This window comes from Xenia sp. Carnegie-2017, unplaced genomic scaffold (assembly GCF_021976095.1).
Source record: "Xenia sp. Carnegie-2017 unplaced genomic scaffold, XeniaSp_v1 HiC_scaffold_2, whole genome shotgun sequence".
NCBI classification, from domain to species: domain Eukaryota; kingdom Metazoa; phylum Cnidaria; class Anthozoa; order Malacalcyonacea; family Xeniidae; genus Xenia; species Xenia sp. Carnegie-2017.
Window position 1 is genome coordinate 8129968 of NW_025813482.1, and position 8951 is coordinate 8138918.

Sequence of the window (8951 nt, forward strand, 5' to 3'; positions counted from 1 at the left end):
GTGAAAATCATGAACTATAGTCTTTAGCATGAAAATGTGAAAATCATGAACTATAGTCTTGGCATGAAAATGTAAGAAAATCATGAAGTATATTCTTTGTCATGAAAATATGTGAAATATAGTCTTTGGCACGAAAATTTAAAAAGAATCATGAAATATAGTCTTTGTCATGAAAATATGTGAAATATAGTCTTTATCATGAAAATGTTTGAAAATCATGAACTATAGTTTTTGGCATGAAAATGTGTGAAAATCATGAAATATAGTCTTTGGCATGAAAATGTAAGAAAATCATGAACTATAGTCTTTGGCATGAAAATGTAAGAAAATCATGAAGTATATTCTTTGTCATGAAAATATGTGAAATATAGACTTTGGAATGAAAATGTGTGAAAATCATGAACTATAGTCTTTAGCATGAAAATGTGTGAAAATCATGAACTATAGTCTTTGGCATGAAAATGTAACAAAATCATGAAGTATATTCTTTGTCATGAAAATATGTGAAATATAGTCTTTGGCACGAAAATTTAAAAAGAATCATGAAATATAGTCTTTGTCATGAAAATATGTGAAATATAGTCTTTATCATGAAAATGTTTGAAAATCATGAACTATAGTTTTTGGCATGAAAATGTGTGAAAATCATGAAATATAGTCTTTGGCATGAAAATGTAAGAAAATCATGAACTATAGTCTTTGGCATGAAAATGTAAGAAAATCATGAAATATAGTCTTTGGCATGAAAATGTAAGAAAATAATGAAATGTAGTCTGTGTCATGAAAATGTAAGAAAATCATGAAAATATGTCTTTGTCATGAAAATATGTGAAATATGGTCTTTGGCATGAAAATGTAAGAAAACATAAACATAGTCTTTGCCATGAAAATATGTGAAATTTAGTTTTTGGCATGAAATGTGTGAAAATCATGATTTAAAGTGTTTGGCATGAAATGTAAGAAAAATCATGAACTATAGTCTTTGGCATAAAAATGTTTGAAAATCATGAAATATAGTGTTTGTCATAAAAATATGTGAAATATAGACTTTGTCATGAAAATGTATGAAAATCATGAACTATAGTCTTTAGCTTGAAAATATTTGAAAATCATGAAATATAGTCTTGGCATGAAAAACATGTGAAATTTAGTTTTGGAATGAAAATGTGAAAATCACGATTTAAAGTGTTTGGCATGAAAAATGTAAGAAAATCATGAATATAGCATTTGTCATGAAAATGTTTGAAAATCATGAAATATAGTTTACATAAATATATGTGAAACTTAGTTTTGCCATGAAAATGTGTGAAAATCATGAACTATAGTTTTGGCATGAAAATGTAGAAAATCCTGGAACTATATAAAGAACTATATTCTTTGGCGTGAAAATATGTAAAATATAGTCTATGGCATGAAATGTGTGAAAATCATGAAATATAGTCTAATATATAAATATGTGAAATATAGTCTTTGGCATGAAAAATTGTGAAAATCATGAACTATAGTTTTGGCATGAAAATGTGAAAATCATGAAATATAGTCTTGGCATGAAAATGTAAGAAAAAATCATGAACTATAGTCTTTGGCATGAAAATGTAAGAAAATCATGAAGTATATTCTTTGTCATGAAAATATGTGAAATATAGACTTTGGAATGAAAATGTGTGAAAATCATGAACTATAGTCTTTAGCATGAAAATGTGTGAAAATCATGAACTATAGTCTTTGGCATGAAAATGTAAGAAAATCATGAAGTATATCTTTGTCATGAAAATATTTGAAATATAGTCTTTAAGCATGAAAAATTTAAAAGAATCATGAAATATAGTCTTTGTCATGAAAATATGTGAAATATAGTCTTTATCATGAAAATGTTTTGAAAATCATGAACTATAGTTTTGGCATGAAAATGTGTGAAAAATGAAATATAGTCTTTGGCATGAAAATGTAAGAAAATCATGAACTATAGTCTTTGGCATGAAATGTAAGAAAACTGAAATGTAGTCTTTGTGATGAAAATATGTGAATTATAGTCTTTGTCATGAATGTAAGAAAATCATGAAAATATGTCTTTGTCATGAAAATATGTGAAATATAGTCTTGGCATGAAAATGTAAGAAAAAATCATGAAATATAGTCTTTGCCATGAAAATATGTGAAATTTAGTTTTTGCATGAAAATGTGTGAAAAACCACGATTTAAAGTGTTTGGCATGAAATGTAAGAAAATCATGAACTATAGTCTTTGGTTTAAAATGTTTGAAAAATCATGAACAAGCTTAGCATGAAAATATGTGAAATATACTCTTTGGCATGAAAATGTAAATAAAACCACGAAATATAGTCTTTGTCATGAAAATATGTGAAATATAGACTTTGGCATGAAATGGTTTGAAAATCATGAACTATAGTTTTTGGCATGAAAATGTAAGAAAACCATGATATATAGTCTTTGGAATGAAAACGTGCGAAAATTCATAAATTATAGGCCTTTTCAAGAAAATGTATGAAAACCATGAAATATAGTCCTTGTCATAAAAATATGTGAAATATAGTTTTTGTCATAAAAATGTGTGAAAATCATGAACTAAAGTCTTTGGCATGAAAATGTTTGAAAATCATGAAATATTGTCTTTGTCATGAAAATATGTGAAATATAGTCTTTGGCATGAAAATGTAAATAAAATCATGAAATATAGCCTTTGTCATGAAAATATGTGAAATATATTGTTAATGTTAACACGTATCAAAATTTCACAATTTTTCACAAAAATGCTATTATTCAGGCATTTTAACAAATTTTCACAATTTTTCACAAAAAGACAATAATTTACGCATTTTAACAAATTTTCACAATTTTTCACAAAAAGACTATAATTCACACATTTTCACAAATTTTCAATTTCACAAAACACATCATGCATTTTCATAAATTTTCACAATTTTTCACAAAAGACTATAATTCACGCATTTTCACAAATTTAACAATTTTTCACAAAGACTATAATTCAAGCATTTTCACAAATTTTCACAATTTTTCAAAAAGACTATAATTCACGTGACTTTCACAAATTTTCACATTTTTTCACAAAAGACTGTAATTCAAGCGATTTTCACAAATTTTCACAATTTTTCACAAAAGACAATAATTCATGCATTTTCACAAATTCTCACATTTTTCACAAAAAGACTATAATTCACGTATTTTCACAAATTTTCACAATTTTTCACAAAAAGACTATAATTCACGCATTTTCACAAATTTTCTTAATTTTTCATACAAAGACTATAATTCACGCACTTTCACAAATTTTCACTATTTTTCACAAAAAGACTGTAATTCACGCATTTTCACAAATTTTCACAATTTTTCACAATCTTTCATGCACAGACTATAATTCAAGCATTTTCACAAATTTTAACAATTTTTCATACACAGACTATAATTCAAGCATTTTCACAAATTTTAACAATTTTTCATACACAGACTATAATTCAAGCATTTTCACAAATTTTAACAATTTTTCACAAAAGACATATCTACGCATTTTAACAATTTTCACAATTTTTCACAAAAGACTACATCCACGCATTTTCACAATTTTCACAATTTTCACAAAAGACTATAATTCACGCATTTTCATTAAATTTTGACAAATTTTCACAAAAGACTATAATTCACGCATTTTTCAAAAATTTTACAATTTTCACAAAAAGACTATAATTCACGCATTTTCACAAATTTTCACAATTTTTCACAATTTTCATGCACAGACTATAATTCAAGCATTTCTCTTAACAATTTTTCATAAAAAGACTATAATTCAAGCATTTTCACAAATTTTAACAATTTTTCATACAAAGACTATAATTCAAGCATTTTCACAAATTTTAATAATTTTTCACAAAAAGACTATAATTCACGCATTTTCACAAATTTCACAATTTTCACAAAAAGACTATAATTCACGCATTTTCACAAATTTTCACAATTTTTCACAAAAAGACTATAATTCACGCATTTTCACAAATTTTGACAAAATTTCACAAAAAGACTATAATTCACGCATTTTCCAAAATTTTAACAATTTTTCACAAAAAGACTATAATTCACGCATTTTCACAAATTTTCACAATTTTTCACAATCTTTCATGCACAGACTATAATTCAAGCATTTTCACAAATTTTAACAATTTTTCATAAACAGACTATAATTCAAGCATTTTCACAAATTTTAACAATTTTTCACAAAAAGACTATAATTCACGCATTTTAACAAATTTTCACAATTTTTCACAAAAATACTACAATTCACGCATTTTCACAAATTTTCACAATTTTTCACAAAAGACTATAATTCACGCATTTTCACAAATTTTCACAAATTTTCACAAAAAGACTATAATTCACGCATTTTCACAAATTTTAACAATTTTTCACAAAAAGACTATAATTCACGCATTTTCACAAATTTTCATAATTTTTCACAATCTTTCATACACAGACTATAATTCAAGCATTTTCACAAATTTTAACAATTTTTCAAAAGACTATAATTCAAGCATTTTCACAAATTTTAACAATTTTTCATACAAAGACTATAATTCAAGCATTTTCACAAATTTTAACAATTTTTCACAAAAAGACAATAATTTACGCATTTTAACAAATTTTCACAATTTTTCACAAAAGACTAATCTCACGCATTTTCACAATTTACAATTTTTCTACAAAGACTATAATCACGCATTTTCACAAATTTTGACAAAATTTCACAAAAAGACTATAATTCACGCATTTTCCAAAATTTCAACAATTTTTCACAAAAAGACTATAATTCACGCATTTTCACAAATTTTAACAATTTTTCACAAAAAGACTATAATTCATGCATTTTAACAAATTCACAATTTTAACAGAATTATGCAATTCACAATTTTTCACAAAAGACTATAATTCACGCATTTTCACAAATTTTCACAATTTTCACAAAAGACTATAATTTACGCATTTTCACAAATTTTTACAATTTTTCACAAAAAGACTATAATTCACGCATTTTCACAAATTTTCACAATTTTCACAAAAAGACTATAATTCATGCATTTTCACAAATTTTCACAAATTTTCACAAAAGACTATATAATTCACAAATTTTCACAATATTTTCAAAAGACATTAATTCACGCATTTTCACAAATTTTCAGAATTTTTCACAAAAAGACAATAATTCACGCATTTTCACAAATTTTCACTATATTTCACAAAAAGACTATATATTATGCATTTTCACAAATGTTACAATTTTTCACAAAAGACTATAATTCACGCATTTTCACAAATTTTCACAATTTTTCACAAAAGACTATAATTCATGCATTTTCACAAATTTTCACAAAAGACTATAATTCACGCATTTTCACAAATTTTCACATTTCACAAAAGACTATAATTCGCATTTTCACAATTTTTCACAAAAGACTATAATTCACGCATTTTCAAATTTTCACAATTTCATACAAAGACTATAATTCACGCATTTTCACAAATTTTCACAATATTTCACAGAAAGACTATAATTCATGCATTTTCACAAATTTTCACAATTTTTCACAAAAAGACTATAATTTACGCATTTTCACAAATTTTCACAATTTTTAACAAAAAGACTATAATTCACGCATTTTCACAAATTTTCACAATTTTTCAGAAAAAGACTGTATTCACAATTTTTCACAAAGACTAATATAATTTTACGCATTTAACAAATTTTCACATTTTTCACAAAAGACTATAATTCACGCATTTTCACAAATTTTCACAATTTTAATACAAAGACTATAATTCACGCATTTTCACAAATTTTCACAATTTTCACAAAAGACTATAATTCACGCATTTTCACAAATTTTCACAATTTTTCATAAAAAGACTATAATTCATGCATTTTCACAAATTTAACAATTTTTCTGAAAAAAGACTATAATTCACGCATTTTCACAAATTTTCAATTTTTCACAAAAGACTATAATTCATAATTTTTCACAAAAAGACTATAATTCACACATTTTCACAAATTTTCACAATTTTTCACAAAAAGACTATAATTCACGCATTTTTACAAATTTTCATAATTTTTCACAAAAAGACTATAATTCACGCATTTTAACAAATTTTAACAATTTTTCACAAAAAGACTATAATTCACGCATTTTCACAATTATTCACAAAAAGACTATAATTCACGCATTTTCACAAAAAGACTATAATTCACGAATTTTCACAAATTTTCACAATTTTCACAAAAAGACTATAATTCACGCATTTTCACAAATTTTCACAATTTTCACAAAAAGACTATAATTTACGCATTTTCACAAATTTCACAATTTTTCAGAAAGACTATAATTCACGCATTTTCACAAATTTTACAATTTTTCACAAAAAGACTATAATTCACAATTTTTCACAAAAAGACTATAATTTACGCATTTTCACAAATTTTCACAATTATTCACAAAAAGACTATAATTCACGCATTTTCACAAATTTTCACAATTTTCACAAAACGACTATAATTCACGCATCTAAATTTTCACAATTTTCATACAAAAGACTATAATTCAAGCATTTTCACAAATTTTCACAATTTTTCATACAAAGACTATAATTCAAGCATTTTCACAAATTTTCACAATTATTCACATAAAGACTATAATTCAAGCATTTTCACAAATTTTCACAATTTTTCACAAAAAGACTATAATTCACGCATTTTCACAAATTTTAACAATTTTCACAAAAAGACTATAATTTTCACAAATTTTCACAATTTTTCAAAAAAAACTATAATTCACAATTTTCACAAAGACAATAATTTACTTATTTTAACAATTTTATATTTCATAAAGATTCACACATTTTCACAATTACTTTATAAAGACTATAATTCACGCATTTTCAAATTTTTCACAATTTTTCACAAAAGACTATAATTCACGCATTTTCACAATCACAATTTTTCACAAAAGACTATATTCATGCATTTTCACAAATTTTCACATTTTTCACAAAAGACTATAATTCATGCATTTCCAAATTTTCACAATTTTCACTAAAAGACTATAATTCACGAATTTTCACAAATTTTCACAATTTTTCATACAAAGACTATAATTCACGCATTTTCACAAATTTTAACAACTTTTCACAAAAGACTATAATTCTCGCATTTTCACAATTTTCAATTTTCACAAAAAGACTATAATTCATGCATTTTCACAAATTTTCACATTTTTCAAAAAAAGACTATAATTCACGCATTTTCACAAATTTTCACTATTTTCACAAAAGACTATAATTCAAGCATTTCCAAATTTTCACAATTTTTCACAAAAGACAATAATTCACGCATTTTCACAAATTTCAACAATTTTTCACAAAAAGACTATAATTCACGCATTTTCACAAATTTTCGCAATTTTTCACAAAAAGACTGTAATTCACAATTTTTCACAAAAAGACAATAATTTACGCATTTTAACAAATTTTCACAATTTTTCACAAAAAGACTATAATTCACGCATTTTCACAAATTTTCACAATTTTCACAAAGACTATAATTCACAATTTTTCATTTTAAAAAGACATAATTACGCATTTTCACAAATTTTCACAATTTTCACAAAAGACTATAATTCACGCATTTTCACAAATTTTAACAATTTTTCACAAAAAGACTATAATTCATGCATTTTCACAAATTTTCACAATTTTCACAAAAGACTATAATTCATGCATTTTCACAATTTTCACAATTTTAACAAAGACTATAATTCACAATTTTCACAAAAAAAAGAATATAATTCACGCATTTTCACAATTTTCACAATTTTTCACAAAAGACTATAATTCATGCATTTTCACAAATTTCACAATTTTCACAAAAGACTATAATTCATGCATTTTCACAAATTTTCACAATTTTAACAAAAAAGACTATAATTACCACAATTTTCACAAAATACTATAATTCACGCATTTTCACAATTTTCACAATTTTTCACAAAAAGACTATAATTAACGCATTTTCACAAATTTTCACAATTTTTCACAAAAAGACTATAATTCATGCATTTTCACAAATTTTCACAATTTTTCACAAAAAGACTATAATTCACAAATTTTCACAATATTTTCAAAAAGACAATAATTTATGCATTTTAACAAATTTTCACAATTTTTCACAAAAAGACTATAATTCACGTATTTTCACAAATTTTTGCAATTTTTCAGAAGAAGACTATAGTTCACGCATTTTCACAAATTTCCACAATTTTGCACAAAAAGACTATAATTTTCACAAATTTTCACAATTTTTCAAAAAAAACTATAATTCACGCTTTTCAAAAATTTTCACAATTTTAACAAAAGACTATAATTCACAATTTTCACAATTTTTACAAAAAAGATATAATTTACGCATTAATAAATTTTCACAATTTTCACAAAAAGACTATAATTCACGCATTTTCACAAATTTTCACAATTTTTCACAAAAGACAATAATTTACGCATTTTCACAAATTTTCACAATTTTTATAAAAAAGACTATAATTCACGCATTTTCACAAATTTTGCAATTTTTCACAAAAAGACTATAATTCACAATTTTTCACAAAATGGACTATAACCATGTATTTTCACAAATTTTCACATATTTTCATAAGACTATAATTCACGTACTTTCACAAATTTTTTTCACAATTTTCACAAAAAGACTATAATTCAAGATTCACAAATTTCACAATTTTTTCAAAAAGACATAATCATGCATTTTCATTAAATTTTTGATTTTTCAAAAAAGACTATAATTCACGCATTTTCACAAATTTTCACTATTTTCACAAAAGATCATATTCAAGCATTTTCACAAATTTTCACAATTTTTC